An 18299-nucleotide genomic window follows, 5' to 3' on the forward strand; every position below is an offset into this window, starting at 1 on the left:
GATACGAAAGGCGCGCACAAGAACAGAGAAGAGAAGACGAAGAGAACGAGGAGTTTGAGACGCCGGGCTGCGCCGCGATCACGCTACGTTCATCATCCATCTCCTGTAAATAAAACCATTTCTTCGCAACTCTTCGTAACAATATGTACCGCGTAATACTGCTGAATGCCAAAAAGCCGGAACATCATTCTACATAAAAAAATTAGGCCTATGTAGTTCAGTTCTATTTACACACATCAAAAAATGAAAAACAATTTTAGTCGTAACATAATAATGCATAATATTCAAATTGTATGGATTCCTGATTTATTCAAAACTGAATGACTTTGAGCGTCATATTTCAGCATATAAAAGGCTACTGTGAAAGTTAATTGTGCCTAAACTGAGTGTATCAAAAATTAGTTGCGTTTTCCCATTATATACTGTCACATTTCATGCCCAGTATGTTGCTTGCTGCTACACACTGTCACCCATCACAGCCACCACTACTTAAACTGCACCCACCATCGTTTTCCCACCCACAATCTGGCTCCTATTTCCCAGCATAGCACAGTGCAACCCACCATCCTGCACACTATACCCATCTACTGCCCATTCCGTTCCAGCATGCCTACAATGGTGGGCACGGCCTCCCGGCATAGTAGAACGTTAACCGCCATCATTTACACTACGCCAACCATACTGTTCGCTGCTTCTCAGCATAGCCCACCATGGTAGACAGCCTCCCAGCACTGCCCATTATTTTCACCTTAATTTCTATCATGCACCATATGATTGCCATTATACCCACTATAATTTCCAGTACTCACCATGCTGGATTTTCCGATAGGGTTACCGCAATTACCTGCATCTCTTCCTACACGATCTCGGAAGTCTGTTGTGTATAGTTTTTTACGAGGTGCAATCATGCGCGTCAAAGCGTGGAAGCCTTGGGGCTTTAGCAATTACCCCCCAAAAATATGCCTGCTGAAATGAAAAAGTTATAACCAATGACTACTTATTTCTATGTTAGTTGGTTGGCATGGGCTTATTGGAGTTATTACGATGTAATAAGGTCAGTCATCGCCCTAGGCAATGTTTTTCCCATACGCAAAAAGATTAAAAAGAACAATAAAGATGGTAAATTTACTACGGTGTAAGAATAAGTGCAGAACAACGAAAGGACTACTGTATTGCCGTGGTCATCATTGTGACACAACGTACACTCAAAACATGCTGCCTTTTTTCACGAAAACATGAACACACTAACGATGACTAAACAAAACCAAATATCGAAAAGGAGCAGTGCACGCATGAAGCAGATTGTTAGCTTTATTTGCTTTGAAATAAATAAATACATGAACAGTAAATGAAGCATATTCTTCATCTTTATTGGTTCAGAATAAAAAAAATGTATTACGGAATGTACGAAGAAAAAATTATTTATAATGTGTTCCATCAGTGCGAAGCAAGGTGTGCTGCAGTCATCATTGTGCCTTATCTTCTGGTGAAACAAGGCCCAACGCAGCAAGAGATCTCCTGCGCAAAGGATAACAAAACATGATTTTATTGCGTCGTTTCATTCCGCTAATAAATAAGCGTGCATGGAATTACTTGTTTAAGCGAAAGCCTAAGTGGCTCGCTTTAATAGCTGATACCTAAAAACGTGGCGCCTAGTCGAGCTGTACAGTAATTCCTCCGGACAAGCTGCTATAAGAAGCCCGCAAGACCTAAACACCGAACGAGCTCATACTAAGACTGACGGCCAAGTACTTCCCCGTGGCGGATGCGGAAGCTCCCGAGGACACAACCTCCCAATACTCGGGCTAACCTAACGCGGTGCTTCATGCTGACTTCACCACGGAAAAGATCATACAAGCGCTCAGAGGTCTCAACAGCCGATCCGCACCGGGGCTGGCTGACATCACCAACAAGGCAAGGCCCTCCACAATCTGGATGAGGGCGGTGCGGAACACCTGAATGCGATAGTTCATGAGACGTGGCGTTCAGGCACAGCTCCCATAGAATGGAAGATGGCCAAAACGGTCTTAGTACCGCAACCCGGCCAACCTCTCAGCAAGATCAATCTGCGTCCAATCTCGCTTACCAAGGAGCATGCGGTGCTTAACCGTGTTAAGTCTTACCTGGAAGACAACGGTATATCATCACTACATGATTGGTTTTCGTCCGTGCCTGGCAACGGAAAACGCTACGAAACTCGTCAAAAGCAAGATACTAGACAGCACAATAAAAGACGTAAAGTACATCCTAGGCCTAGACCTAAACAACGCCTTTGATAACATACGGCACTCCTTCCTCCTACAACAAAACTCAACACTCGAACAAGGTCAACATCACCATGACTACATCCGTGACTTCCTGAGGGGAAGGCAGGCCCCGCTACTTGTCGGCTTGGTGCAGTCGGAGCCAGTCGAACTGGGCGACAGGGGTACCTCGCAAAGCTCGGTGATATCCCCTACCCTCTTCAACCTGGCCCCTGGCAATAGAGCACATGAGCACGAGCAGTACGAGCACGAGAGAGGCTACGTGCAATACCGGTATTACACGGGCACGCTTGGAAGGCGTTCCAGTCGAGTGTCTTTGAAGCGCCACAACTTTATCGACTCATTTCTGTTCCGATAAGGCTATTCGCTGACGACTGTGTTGTTTATAATATAGAATCTGCCAGTGAACAAATTAAATTGCAATGCAACATTGAAAACATTATGAAATGGTGTTCTGACTGGCAAATGGTTATAAATCAAACTAAATTATTAACCATATCTATTACAAGAAAAAGGAATATCCTGCGATTTCCTTATATTATACATGGCAACACGTTGAAAAAGGTAGATGAACACAAATATTTGGGTTAATTATTTAGAAGTGACTTAATCTGGAATGGACATGTACAGGAAGTAAGAAGGCCAATAATGCACTTTGGGGCCTATGGCGAAATTTGCACAGAGCAACCTCTGAAGTTAAAAACTCGGCCTATAGAACACTGTTCAGACCAATCATTGAGTACGCGAAAATTGTCTGGGATCCTTACACAGAGAAAAACCGTAAAAAACTGGAAATGATTCAGAGGTTAGCTTCTCGATTCATCTTCAACAAACATGGTCAACATCACTCCGCTTCAAATCTATGTCAGCTTGCAAATCTTTCCAATTTAAAATTAAGGACTAAGTATGATAGGCTGAAATTTGTGTTCCTTTATTAACCATAATCAAATAAAAATAATAGGACGAACTATTTTGAAATTTCTACTAATGAATCTTCTAGACATCGCCACAGCATGTATATTCCCCCTCCTGTAACCCGTAATGACACATTTATATATAGCTTCTTTCCCGGCCCCGCAGGGGCGTCTGCGCAAGCAGGCGTTTGGTGTGTTGCGACACCACGTACCCGAGCACACGAGGGTTGGACCCTCCCGCGCGTAGCCGTGCGCGGCTTAGCCGTGTCCGGGGAAAAGGGGATCCTGGGGGTTGAGCCGATGCCGGGGTGTTCGGACCTTCATGGCCCCCCGGCGGAGGCAACACACCTCTTTGGCCTCTCCTTCACGTAGACGGCACCCCCGGACTGACCCACCCGGGGGAAATCGGTAGTCGCCTTTTCCTGTCTCTCTCTTCTCAAACCCTTCGTCTTTATCTCTCACTTTACATCTTTCCTGTCTCCTTCTCTCTTCCATTTACTTCCTTTCTCCACGGCGGCTAGGGTTAACCTTGTGTGGATATCCTACCTTGGGTACACCATATTGGGTTATAGTGATGGCGTACGGCTGGCGTCGTGCAGGCTTGTACACAAGCTCTGCCGCGTCCCCTCGTTGGGCTCCGTGGTGGGCGGTCGGCGCTGTTGCCGAATCTTATATATTCCCATGGAAACTCCCTTCCCCAAACTTCCTGATCGCCCTCCGAAACGAGGGCGCACCGAAGATGTTTTTCAGTTTTTCGGACACCAAATCCAGAATTTTCCCCGGTTCCACGTCATTCACTCTGAAAAGCCAAACAAAGCAGTGCGAAACATATCACCATTCCTTGTCTCAAAGTCCTTGACTGATGGTTTTGGACCAGGTTATAAGGTGTCCAGGATGGCAAGCGGTGACCTCCTCTTTGAGCTCCGCGACCAAAAGCAATATGAGCAACTACAGAAACTAGTGTCATTCGGGGAGACCCACATAACAGTAACGCCACACCGCACAATGAACACCACCCGCGGTGTTGTTTCCGATGATGATCTGCTTGAGCTGACTGAGGCGGAGCTCCTGGAAGGCTTTAGTGAGCAAAATGTTATCAATGTTAGAAGAATAAAGATTAGGCGAGATGGTAAAGAGATTCAAACGAAGCACTTAATAATCACCTTTGGTTCAAGTGTCCTGCCCGAGTCAATCGAGGCCGGGTACATCAAGCTCCGCGTTAGGCCGTATGTGCCCAACCCACTCCGCTGTTTCAAGTGCCAGCGCTTCGGCCACAGTTCGCAGAGTTGCCGAGGCCGCCAAACTTGTGCTAAATGTAGTGCCCAAGAACACACCACTGAAACGTGTGAGAACGCTCCCCACTGTGTAAACTGTGATGGGGAGCACGCCGCGTACTCGCGGTCGTGCCCCTCCTGGAAGAAGGAAAAAGAAATAGTAACGATCAAAGTGAAAGAGAATATATCGTTCAAAGAGGCACGAAGGCGGGTAGCATACCTGCCAAAGAAAAGCTTTGCCGAAGTGGCGCGTCAGGGGGCAGCGTCACAACGGCCTCCGGCGACTGTCCGACCCACACGCAGTGAGTCGGCAGTTACGCCATCTGCCCCCACGGTGGTTGCAGCTAGCGCTGCTCCGCCAACCGAGGAAAAGGGGCCATCGACCCCGAAGGTTGGCGCAGCCGAGGCTGCCCCAACCTCCCCGGCCCCTTCCAGCGCTGGCAACAGCCGGCGCAGCCAAATCCCGCACAGTGCCCCATCGACCTCCGGGCTGGTGGGCGCAGGGGTCTTGCCCTCCAAGTCGGGACCCTCGCTGGTAACTTCCCGCTCGCAAGAGCACGTGTCCGGCGCCTCACAGGAGGCAATGGACACTACACCTATCTCCACGGCGCGCCAAGCGCCTAAGGAGCCGCGAGGCTCCCTCGAACGCTCCAGAAAGGGCAGAACTCCCGTTACAGGGCCTCGAAAGAGCTCTGTAACCTAAGGCATCACCTCCGTTTCCGTAAACACAGCACCAATTTTTCTTTAAATATGGATACACAAATCATCCAATGGAATGTCAGAGGTCTTCTCAGGAATCTCGATGATCTGCAAGAACTTATCCATAAACACAATCCAAAAGTGCTGTGTTTACAGGAAACACACTTAAAACCAAAACACACAAATTTTCTTCGACAACACGTTACTTTTCGCAAAGACCGCGATGATGCTGTCGCATCATCGGGTGGTGTTGCCATTGTAATTCAAAAAAGCATAGCGTGTCAACGTTTACAGCTACGAACGGCCCTCGAAGCAGTGGCGGTTCGAGTTGTCCTGCTGAACAAACTCATCACTATTTGTTCGCTTTACATACCCCCACATTACAAATTAAAGAAACCTGAATTTCAGTCCTTCATAGATGAATTGCCAGAACCTTATGTTGTTCTTGGCGATTTCAATGCACACAGCACCTTGTGGGGAGACTCTCGTATCGATGCGCGAGGTCGTCTCGTTGAACAGTTCCTTTTCTCTTCTGGTGCGTGCCTTCTGAATAAGAAGAAACCCACATATTACTGTCTTGCAAACAATACCTTTTCTTCAATTGATCTGAGCATAGTTTCTCCGTCCATACTGCCTGAACTAGAATGGGAAGTTACGAACGATCCTTACGGAAGCGACCACTTCCCCGTATTATTAAGAACACTTAAAGAAGACGAATATCCACCACAGGCTCCTAGGTGGAAGACTGAGACAGCAGACTGGGAGAAATTCCGTAACTTAACTAGTATATCATGGGATGACATGTCCTCGTTAGGAATTGATGCTGCCGTGGAATATTTTACAGCCTTTATAATAGATGCCGCAACTAAATGTATATCACAAGTAAATGGATTGGCATGCAAACGGCGAGTCCCGTGGTGGAACGACGATTGTAGGATCGCTCGTAAGAAACAAAACAAAGCGTGGGGGATGCTACGCGCCTCCCCCACTGCGGAGAATCTTATCAATTTTAAAAAAGTAAAATCCCAAGGCAGGCGAACCCGCCGACAAGCCAGAAGAGAGAGTTGGCAGAAGTTTTTATCTGGTATCAACTCCTATACAGATGAGGCCAAAGTCTGGAACAGGGTTAATAGGATAAAAGGGCGACAAACATATTCACTTCCTTTGGTGAACACACAAGGTGAAACACTGAAAGATCAGGCAGACACACTTGGAGAACACTTTGAGAGCGTGTCGAGTTCAAACCACTATTCGCAATCATTTTTGAAATACAAACAAATAGAAGAATGTAAGCCAATAATACAAAAATCCAGACAGAATGAACCTTATAACCGGCCGTTCAGTATTGCAGAGTTGAGAGCTGCTTTGACCACATGCAAAAGCTCTGCACCGGGACCTGATAGAGTCATGTACGAAATGATCAGAAATTTACACACTGACACCAAACTTACACTACTCACGCTTTTCAACGCTATTTGGGCTATGGGATGCCTCCCATCCGCATAGAAAGAAGCGATTGTGGTCCCTGTTCTTAAGCAGGGTAAAGACCCCTCCTTGGCGGCAAGCTACCGTCCGATAGCTCTTACAAATTGTCTTTGTAAGGTTTTTGAAAAAATGGTTAACCGCAGACTTGTACATTTCCTTGAACTTAACAATGTCCTCGATCCCTTTCAGTGTGGCTTCAGAGAAGGGAGGTCCACAACCGATCACCTTGTGCGCATTGAGGGAAACATTCGCGACGCCTTTCTACATAAACAATATTTCCTATCCGTATTCCTCGATATGGAGAAGGCGTACGACACTACGTGGCGCTATGGAATCTTGAGAGACTTGTCGGGAATTGGCATCCGTGGCAATATGCTCGTCCTAATAGAAAGCTATTTGTCCAACCGTACATTCCGCGTGAAAGTCGGCAATGTATTGTCGCGGCCTTTTATACAGGAAACTGGTGTACCTCAAGGAGGTGTACTTAGCTGCACGCTCTTCATCGTGAAAATGAACACCCTTCGTGCTTCATTACCGCCAGCCATTTTTTATTCTGTTTACGTAGACGACGTACAGATGGGCTTCAAATCCTGCAACCTTACTGTAAGTGAGAGGCAAGTTCAACAGGGCTTGAACAAAGTGTCCAAATGGGCAGAAGAAAACGGATTTAAAGTTAACCCCAACAAAAGTTCTTCTGTGCTTTTCACAAGGAAAAAAGGGCTCATTGCAGAACCCACTATCGAAATGTATGGTCAGCGAATTCCTGTGAAAAAAGAACACAAGTTCTTAGGCATCATACTTGATTCCAAGTTAACGTTTATTCCACACATAAAGTACCTCAAGGACAAATGCTTAAAAACAATGAACTTGCTTAAAGTGCTATCCCACACAACATGGGGCAGCGACAGAAAATGTTTAATGAATCTTTACAAGAGCCTCATCCGATCACGGTTGGACTACGGTACCGTGATCTATCATTCTGCAGCCCCGAGCGCGCTAAAGATGCTAGATCCGGTCCACCATCTAGGAATCCGACTGGCCGCTGGAGCTTTCAGAACAAGTCCTATTGAAAGCTTATATGCAGAATCAAATGAGTGGTCACTTCATCTGCAGAGAACATACATCAGCCAAACATATTTTTTGAAAGTCCACTCTAATCCTCAACACCCGTGTTTTAATATCATTAACGATACGACATATGCTACACTATTTAATAATCGTCCTTCCGTAAGACGGCCTTTCTCGCTGCGTGTGAGGGAACTTAGTGACGAAATGCGTGTCCCAATCCTCGAGCTTTGCCCAATGCATCCAGCCAAGCTGCTACCTCCTTGGGAGTGGCAGCTGATACAATGTGATATATCCTTCATGCAAGTTACAAAACATGCTCCAGAGATTGAAATCCAAATGCATTTCCGGGAACTCCAGCACAAATACTCCTGCACGGAGTTCTTCACAGACGCATCGAAGTCACACGACGGGGTGACCTATGCAGCCGTCGGCCCATCCTTCTCTGAAACCGATGTACTCAATCCGGAAACTAGTATCTTTACGGCTGAGGCTTACGCACTGCTGTCGGTCGCAAAGCATATAAATAAGTCAAAACTCCAGAAATCAGTTATATATACAGACTCCCTTAGTGTTGTGAAGGCCTTGATGTCTTTCTGTAGCCACAAAAATCCGGTAATTAATCAACTCCACTCCGCACTGTGTAAAGCATATATATCAAACCAACATGTGATTATATGCTGGGTACCTGGTCATAGGGGCATTGAGGGAAACGTACTAGCTGACCAGATGGCCACATCCATTTCATTGCATTCAGTTAGTCCTACTGCTTCGGTCCCTGTCACAGACCTGAAGCCTTTCCTAAGAAGAAAACTGCGAAACCACTGGCAACGTATGTGGGACGCAGAAGTGAATAATAAACTGCACGTAATAAAGCCACAGTTAGGTTCTTGGCCCTCCGTAACAAAATCGCGGCGAACAGATGTCCTATTCTGTCGCCTCAGAATAGGACACACATTTGGCACGCATAACTATTTACTCACTGAAAATAATCCTCCAACCTGCGGTAGATGCGGGGAGAGGCTGACCGTCCTCCACGTCCTCCTGGAGTGTCGGGCAGCCGAATCCGAAAGAAGGAAACATTTTTCGCTAGCATACCGGCAGCACATCCCCCTACATCCCGTAATGCTACTCGGCCCAGAACCTTTATTTGACACCAACGCAGTCCTAAGTTTCCTGAAAGATGTTGTCCTGCATGTTTTTAGCCCCACATGTTCGTAGCGGGTCCTCTCTTCAGAGGATGCCGCTGCGATAGCTCTTTAGTATAGCACATGCCTCTAGGCCCTTGGGTTTCAAGGGCTCTGGCGAGGCAGTAGTGCTCCAAGTTTTTTTACCATCCTATATATTTTCATTTTGCATCATTCTTCTACGATAGATTTTATTGTTCATAGTATTCGTCATTAGTCATCGCCATAATTTTATAGTACATAGATTTTACCCATTTACAGCGACTATCTTTAGGCCTCTTTACAGCCAAGTCACATCTTCCACAATACATCGATAACACTACCACCTGTCATGGCGCTCTTTGGCCAAACCTGGCCCTTGCGCCACAAAACACCACACATCATCATCATTCTTTCCCGGAACGATAAAAGAGTGGAACATGCTTCCCGATGCCGTAGTTCAGTCTGCCTCTTTTAATAATTTTCTGAGTAATTTGGATGCCGTTATTTATTCGGAGAGCGCGGTGCCTTAATCAATATGAATTTGTGAATCATCTGATTTTATGATTTTGTTATTCTCTGTCTATGTTGTTCTTATTTTACGTGCCTCAAGGGATGTTGATTCGTTTTTCTGCTTGCTTTATTACAATGTATATGCACTGCAATTTCTTTGTGCACGTTGTATTCAGATGTATTGTACGCCCTGCCTGAATCAGATGTGTTGACATTGCTTGTTTTAGTTTTTTTCTCCACTCCAGGAATGGCCCTAAAGAAAGGGCTGACAGTATCAATAAAGAAAGAAAGAAAGAAAAAAGAAAGGAAGAAAGAAAGAAAGAAAGAAAGAAAAGGAGTTGCGGTGCTGCTACACGGCACTTTTGAAAGGCCGGTGAGTCGTTCAAGGGTTTCTCGCAAAAATTTTACGGCGCCGTACATCTTTATGTTCGTTTTCATGTCACGAAAGGTTAACTTATATTAAATCCACTTGAAAACGAGAAAGGTTTGTGGCAAAAATGCTTTATTAAAAAATTCACAACACTCACATATACTATTTTTAGAGCATTTTGGTTAGACTTCTTTCTTTCTAATCGTGAGTGCGAGCATACTGAGAACGATGCTGAGCATACTACACGAGCATACTCTGAACACGTTCACGCTTTTCCACCTTCTGTTGCTCATATGCCACCGAGGTTTTGATGGAGTTACAGGGTGCTCCGTTGACTAGATATATTATTGACCCGGCGGCCTTCGAAACTACTCGTGCAGCGGCTCAAACTTCACCTTTGTGTCAACGGGCTACCGGTTGGAAAGCCTTCCAAACGCCAATGCGACACGAGTATAAGGCTTGATGTGACGCTCCATTGCGCACTTGTATAATCGGCCACACTAACACTGATTTACACAAAAGCAAAAATTATGTAAAATCCAAAGCACCATAGGAATTGATGTAAGCGAATCATTCTGTGCTGTTTGTGTTCATTAACGATAGTTCGCGGTGGTATTGGCGGCATATGACAGCTGGCATGTGGTGTGAAGTAGTATCCTGCGCACCACTTGCGTTTGTCTGCGTCGTAGACAGACATGAGACACATGAAAACCCAGGAAAAGGCAGAGAAAGTCTGTTGACATGGAAAATTCATTGATTTGACAGGCAATTTTTCACGACGACTATGTTGCGTGAGTTAGGGCATAGCTAATAAAGGTTACGTGGCGCGATGTAAAACAACATACGAACAGAAAGGAGACGATAAAAAGAACACCAGACATTTAATTATTCTGATTTCAAGCACAAAACCAAAACATATGTGCTTGCCAACCATTGGGGACACAACCAATACTCACCAAGTGTATTCGTGCTGTCTTACTACATCACCATCATCATCAGCCTGGTTACGCCCACTGCAGGGCAAAAACCTCTCCCATACTTTTCCAACAACCCCGGTCATGTACTAATTGTGACCATGTCATCCCTGCCAACTTCTTAATCTCATCCGCCCACCTAACTTTCTGCCGCCCCCTGCTACGCTTTCCTTCTCTCGGAATCCAGTCCGTAACCCTTTATGACCATCGGTTATCTTCCCTCCTCATTACATGTCCTGCCCATGCCCATTTCTTTTTCTTGATTTCAACTAAGATGTCATTAACTCGCGTTTGTTCCCTACCCCAATCTGCTCTTTTCTTATCCCTTAGCGTTACAGCCATCATTCTTCTTTCCGTAGTTCGTTGCGTCTTCCTCAATTTGAGTATAAGCCTTTTCGTAAGCCTCCAGGTTTCTGCCGCGTACGTGAGTACTGGTAAGACACTGCTATTATACACTTTTCTCTTGAGGGATAATGGCAACTTGCTCTTCATGATCTGAGAATGCCTGCCAAACGCACCCCAACCCATTCTTATTCTTCTGATTATTTCCGTCTCCTGATCCGGATCAGCCGTCACTACCTGCCCTAAGTAGATGTATTCCCTTACCTACGTATTGTAAATTCCTGTCTTCTTCCAATACTGTTAAACATTACTTTAGTTTTCTGAAGAATAATTTTTAGACCCACTCTTCTGCTTTGCCTCTCCAGGTCAGTGAGCATGCATTGCACTTGGTTCCCTGAGTTACTAAGCAAGGCAATATCATCAGCGAATCGCAAGTTACTAAGGTATTCTCCATTAACATTTATCCCCAATTCTTCCGAATCCAGGTCTCTGAATACCTCCTGTAAACATGCTGTGAATAGCATTGGAGAAATTGTATCTCCCTGCCTGACGCCTTTCTTTATTTAGATTTCGTTACTTTCTTTATGGAGGACTACGGTGGCTGTGGAGCCGCTATAGATATCTTTGAGTATTTTAACATACAGCTCGTCTACACCCTGATTCCTTAATGCCTCCATGACTGCTGAGGTTTCGACAGAATCAAACGCTTTCTCATAATCAATGAAAGCTATATATAACGGTTGGTTATATTCCGCACATTTCTCTATCACCTGATTGATAGTGTGAATATGGTCTATTGTTGAGTAGCCTCTACGGAATCCGGCTTGGTCCTTTGCTTGACAGAAGTCTAAGGTGTTCCTGATTCGTTACTTTACTTAAATAAAATAAAAAATTCCATTTGCGATTACCTAAGTAAATAGTTTGTGGGCAACTGACAGTAAGCTCATCGGTCTATAATTTTTCAAGTCTTTGGCGTCCCCTTTCTTATGGATTAGGAATATATTAGCGTTTTTCGAAGATTCCGGTACGCTCGAGGTCATGAGGCATTGCGTATACAGGGTGGCCAGTTTCTCTAATACAATCTGTCCACCATCCTTCAACAAATCTGCTGTTACATGATCCTCCCCAGCTGCATTCCCCCTTTGCATATGTCCCGAGACTTTCTTTACTTCTTGCGGCGTTACCTGTGGGATTTCGAGAGACTATTTTCGCTTCCATTATCGTCGCGGGTGCCACTGGTACTGTATAAATATCTATAGAACTCCTCAGCCACTTGAACTATCTCAACCATATTTGTAATGATACTGCCCGCCTTTGTCTCTTAACGCATACATCTGATTCTTGCCAATTCCTAGTTTATTCTTTACTTATTTTAGGCTTCCTCCGTTCCTGAGCGCATGTTCAATTCTATCCATATTATGCTTCTATATGTCCGCTGTCTTACGCTTGTTGATTAACTTCGAAAGTTATGCCAGTTCTGTTCTAGCTGTAGCGTCAGATGCTTTCATACATTGGTGTTTCTTGATCAGATCTTTGGTATCCTGCGATAGTTTACTGGTATCCTGCATAACAGAGTTACTACCGACTTCCATTGTACACTCCTAAATGATGCGCACAAGATTGTCGTTTATTGCTTCAACACTAAGTTCCTCGTCCTGAGTTAAAGCCGAATACCTGTTCTGTAGCTTGATCTGGAATTCCTCTATTTTTCCTCTTAGCGCTAACTCATTGATCGGCTTCTTTTGTACCAGTTTCTCCCGTTCCCTCCTCAGGTCTAGGCTAATTCGAGTTCTTACCATCCTATTGTCACTGCAGCGCACCTTGCTGAGCACGTCCACATCTTGTATGATGGCTGTCTATGTTAGGTCTATGATTTGTTACATACCATCTTACTACGGTATGTAACAAATCACACTCATTCTTATGAAGAAAAATGGGTGGCACGCTGGTACAGCCACCGCATTATTTCTGAATGTGATAGGCTTCGAGCACCTCTCGGGCCAATGCCTCCAGGCTTCTTAAACTCGCGTGTCCCCCAACAGATGTGCGCAGACGCACGAAGCACATCGGAAAGGCAGGTGTGAATCCACATGAAAATTGAACCATTGAAGATGTACCGTCTACCACCCACAAACGAACGGTCTTACGGAACGTCTCAACCTAACAATCACAGCGGTGCTGTCGATATACGTCTCCAATGATCCCCGCGACTGGGATGCCAGGCTTGTTCACTTGAAGTTCACGTATAACTCGTCCCGACTTGACACTGCACGATATTCACCCTTTTAGCCCTTGTATGGTCGCGACCCAACATTGCCGTTTGACACCATTCTCCCTTCTGTGCCACGTGTTGCAACTGAGTGCACTTGTGAAGTCATCGATTGCGCCCACATGGCACGTCAAGTCACTAGATCTCGTTTATTAGCCCTGCAGCATGCACAGAAAGAGCGCTAAGACCGCTGCCAACGCGATGTTAAGTTCGCGTCAGGTGTTTGGGTGCTCCTCTGGTCACCATATCGCCGGGTTGGCCTCTCCCAGAAGCTTTTCTATCGCTACATAGGACCTTATGAAGTCCTATGCCAAGTTAACGACGTAAATTACGAGATTTTGCCGCTACACTTTGTTGCATCAAATCAGGCGCCTGTTGACGTCGTGCAGATTTCGGGGCTGAAGGCATACTTCGCTCGCAATTCTTCGCCTACCATGCGCCGAGACGTCCCTTCGCCACCCGGGAGTCCTGTTACGGAAGGATAAAAGAAGAGAGAGGAAGAAGATCCGAGACGCTGGCTGCCGCGTGTTGTTGGTGGTCAGCCATTTTAACTACTCTGACTCATCCTGAATATATATTGTAAATATACTCTTTCTATACTTGCAACTTCGCCGTATCAACATCGCGGCTAACGTCAATTGCAATATAAAAATATTCGCAGACGACTGCGTCATATACAGAGAAAATATTCATTAGAATGATGATATGAAATTAAATGATTCTGTAGCTGACATATCTAAGTGGTGCTCTAAATGGCAGTTGCAAATAAACATACAAAATACTAGATCATGTCTGTAACCAGGAAAACGGTATCGTCAATCTTTGTATACGCAATGAACGGCACGCCACTTAATATAGTTGAAGAACACAAATATCTAGGCGTTACACTAACCTGGGAGCTCAAATGGGACAAACATATAAGTAACATAATCTCAAAGGCGCTGCGCCAACTATTTTGGGGATGAGAACCACCTTGGTGGTGTGCCATTCCGACGGGACCTGCCCCGAGCTCCACACCTCGTTTATCGCTGCCGTTAGGATTTCGATGGCCTTGTCGTCCAGGTTCCGGAGCAGCTTGTTGGTGACCCCGTCTGGCCCTGGGGCCGATCTTCCGTTTAGGTTCAAGAGTACGTCTCTGGTTTCTGAAATCGCAAAAGGTACGTCTAATTTCTGGCCTGTCTAGCCCCGTGTAAACCGCTCTCGCGCTTATGCCTTGCGAATCTCCTTCCTTGACGGGTAGGTAAGTTCGCGCCAAGTCGTTGACAATTACATCGTTTGTGAGGCCCAAGGTGACCTGCTTATGTATGAGCTTATCGACGGCGAGATTTAGCACATTCCGGGACTATTTGTCGTTGAGGAGGCTTTTAAGCAGATTCCACCTACTACCTCTTCTCATGCAACCATCCGTTTCGTTGCACGTTTCGTCCCACTGTTGCAGGGCCAGTTGCTTGTAATAGCAGTCTATTTCCTTGTTTAGTGACGTTAGTTTTGCCCGTAGTCGGCGATTTAATTTCTCTATGTTCCACCTCTCTCCAAGAGGGTGTTTAGCCTCCAGGAGATGTGGACCGCATCTCCTGGAGGCTGAACACTCGCGGCTAAAACCGCGAGTCCGTTTTGGGGAATTCAAGTTCTGTGCTAATTTCATTGGTCGTGTTTTTGACCGCCTGTTTAAGATAGGTAATTAGTTCTGTGAAGGATTCGCTTGAGGGGGCCGTTTTGGCTCAAATTTTCCGGAAAAGATCCCAATCGACGTATTCGTAGTTGACCGGAGGTTTGAGTTTGACCTGCACCGCGATATCGAGAATGTAGTGGCCACTACCCAAGTCCTCCTGGAGATTATCCTACGTGCCCTTGATATTTCGGAAGAATGTGAGGTCAGGCATTGTGTCTCGACTGACCGAATTGCTACTTCTAGTGGAAAACCTAGGATCTGTAACAAGCGGGAATAAAATCGGCTGCACATCCGGCTATGTTTGTTCTCTTGTTGCTGTTGAAGCCGCATCCCCATTCCATGTTCGGAGCGTTGAAATCCCTCGCAATTAAGAGGGGCGCGTTGCGGAATGGAATTGCGTTGCGGAATGGAATAGTGCGTTATAGTCTCTGTTCTTATCTGCAGGCGAACTGTAGACGTTAGGAATAAAGACATTCGCGTTGCTCGATCTACTGGGCACGAGCTCGATCAGTTGTACTTCTAGTCCGTTACGATACTTTGGAACGGTGTGCTCCACAAAGGAGACACTCTTTTTAACTAAGGCGGCGATGCCTCTCCCCGTTTCGCCTTCGTACGCTACTGCGCGATACCCCGACAGAGTAATCTCCTTCTCTGCGAGCGTCTCCTGCAGTAAAATGACTTGTGGCTTCTCTGTCACCGATATGACCAGCTGACCTAACGGAGCCTTGCGCCTCTGCAAGCTAGCGCAATTCCACTGCCAAATGTTAACGGTATTGTTATTTGTGAGATCCATCTTTGTTACTGTGAAATTTTAGAAACCTTAAGCGCCCCCATCGGGATTTGATCCGGTCGGGAGCGGTTCAGTATGTGTTGTCTGTCTACTTCTGGGCTGAGCCCTAGGTCTTTATAATACCGTTACTCTCGACTCTATGGCGGAGAGCATTTCCATAATCCTACTCAGGGTCTTTTCCAGTTTACCCTCGTTTTCGACGGGGAAAGTCGAGGCGGTGGACGGGCTCTCGTTGACCTCGATTATGTCACCCTCTTCTTCCTCCTCTGTATCGCTAAAGGGTTCCGGGTTGAGCGCCTTCCGTTTCGACTGCCCGGCTAAAGGGCCTGGGTTACTGTTGCTAACCTCATGCCGGTTTATAAGTTTTCCTTTCATGCTGCTAAAGGATTCCTTAAGCTCTGCGAGCTCGCGTCTAAATTCCCTATTTTCCACTTCGAGCACTTGGATACGGGGATCGATCCTATGCTCTGGCTGTGCCTCACCTGTCGTTTCTTTGCTTGATACGTTCTTCTTCCCAGACGGCTGCGTCGCTGCCATGACCTTGTGAGCCCATGGGGCCCGCTTGACGGACTGGGAGAGAGACCGCGATCTCGATCTGGAGGAGCGTTCTCTTTGCCTCGGTTTGGATTCTCTCCTTCTCGAGCGTGAGCGCCCTCCGGATAGAGATCGGGTACCTAGAGAACCTCAGCAGTCACAGAGGCATTGCGGAATCAGGGTGTAGGCGAGCCGTATGTAAAAAACAATGAAAGATATCTAGAGCGGGTCCACAGCCACCGTAGCCCTCCATAAAGAAAGCAACAAAATCCCAAGAAAGGCGTCAGGCAGGGAGATACGATCTCTCCAATGCTATTCGCAGCGTGTTTACAGGAGGTATTCAGAGACCTGGGTTGGGAAGAATTGGGGATAAGAGTTAATGGAGAATACCTTAGTAACTTGCGATTGGCTGATGATATTGCCTTGCTTAGTAACTCAGTGGACGAACTGAAATGCATGCTCACTGAGTTGGAGTGGCAAAGCCGAAGGGTGGGTCTAAAAATTATTCTGCAGAAAACTAATGTTTAACAGTCTCGGAAGAGAACAGAAGTATACGATAGGTAGCGAGGCACTGAAAGTGGTAAGGGAATACATCTACTTAGGGCAGGTAGTGACTGTGGATCCCGATCATGAGTCAAATAATCAGAAGAATAAGAATGGGCTGGGGTGCGTTTGGCAGCCATTCTCAGATCATGAACAGCAGGTTGCCATTATCCCTAAAGAGAAAAGTACATAACAGCTGTGTCTTACCAGTACTCACGTACGGGGCAGAAACCTGGAGGCTTACGAAAAGGGTTCGACTGAAATTAAGAACGACGCAACGAGCTATGGAAACAAGAAGTATAGGTGTAACCTTAAGGGATAAGAAAAGAGCAGATTGGGTGAGGGAACAAACGCGAGATAATGATATCTTAGTCGCAATCAAGAAAAACAAAGGGGCGTGGGCAGGACATGTAATGAGAAGAGAAGATAACCGATGGTCACTGAGGCTTACGGACTGGATTCCAAGGGAAGGGAAGCGTAGCAGAGGGCGGCAGAAAGTTAGGTGGGCGGATGAGATTAAGAAGTTTGCAGGGACAACATGGCCACAATTCGTACATGACCGGGGCAGTTGGAGAAGTATGGGAAAGGCCTTTGCCCTGCAGTGGGCATAACCAGGCTGATGATGATGATGACCTAGGATGGAACCACTCCGCGCAGCTGGTGCAGCCAACGAGATGTCGCATTTGCGTCGGTGACGTCATATTCTTCCTCCAATTGTGCCTTCCTTGCTCTATGTGGGCGTCTTCGGCGTCGCACGATGTATGGGATTTGATAGCGCTTTTTGCACGTTCGGTCTCCGGTGACGTGGGGCCCGCCGCACGCTTCGCACTTGGGGGTGCATTGATGTTCTTCTTCGTCGTCCGCTTTTGCTTCTCTGCAACCGCGACATTTACTTCTCTCTTCCTCGCTGCTGATGTAAACGTCGGCACGGTGGCCTGTGTGGCCGCAAGCATGTAAAACATCGACTTGGCGTCGGTATAAAGAACATATCAACAAGGCCGTGCCGCAGATCACGTGGTTGGGCACACGCACGCCTCTGAATAAGATCACGACTACATGCGAGTTCTTGATTCGTGTGACTTCTAGTGCCGTGGGATTTCTTTCGTTCACAATCATGTTTCTAAGCGTGCTTTCATCGTGACAGGTGTCGATGTGCCTTATTACGCCGTTGCACGTATCTTCGGGGGCGGCGACGTACGCCGAGACTTCGTAAGCACCGTACTTAGTATGGATCTTATTAAGTCTCGCATAGACCCTTGCATTAGAGTCGTGCGGAGTGGCGATGATTAAAATATTCTGTAGCTTGTTTGGGCACAAGGGGTCTTCCTTCGTTTGACGCTCAGGCAGGGCCGCCGCCATGGCCAGGGCTTGAGCGAGCAGTACTGCGTCGGCTTTTGATACGTCGAGGCCTCCTTTGGGGCGCAC

The 18299-nt window shown here is 46.4% G+C and overlaps 1 protein-coding gene across 1 annotated transcript in view; it reads right to left on the minus strand.

Moving 5' to 3' along the window:
• Positions 1-1365: 1365 nt before the first annotated feature.
• LOC135919058 (uncharacterized) overlaps positions 1366-18299 on the minus strand; it is a 210220-nt gene continuing 193286 nt past the window's right edge. Inside the window, exon 14 of the mRNA XM_065452799.2 lies at positions 1366-1518. The gene's annotated coding sequence lies outside the window, so the exon portion shown is untranslated. The remainder of the gene's footprint in view (positions 1519-18299) is intronic.

Source organism: Dermacentor albipictus, unplaced genomic scaffold, assembly GCF_038994185.2.
Source record: "Dermacentor albipictus isolate Rhodes 1998 colony unplaced genomic scaffold, USDA_Dalb.pri_finalv2 scaffold_15, whole genome shotgun sequence".
NCBI classification, from domain to species: domain Eukaryota; kingdom Metazoa; phylum Arthropoda; class Arachnida; order Ixodida; family Ixodidae; genus Dermacentor; species Dermacentor albipictus.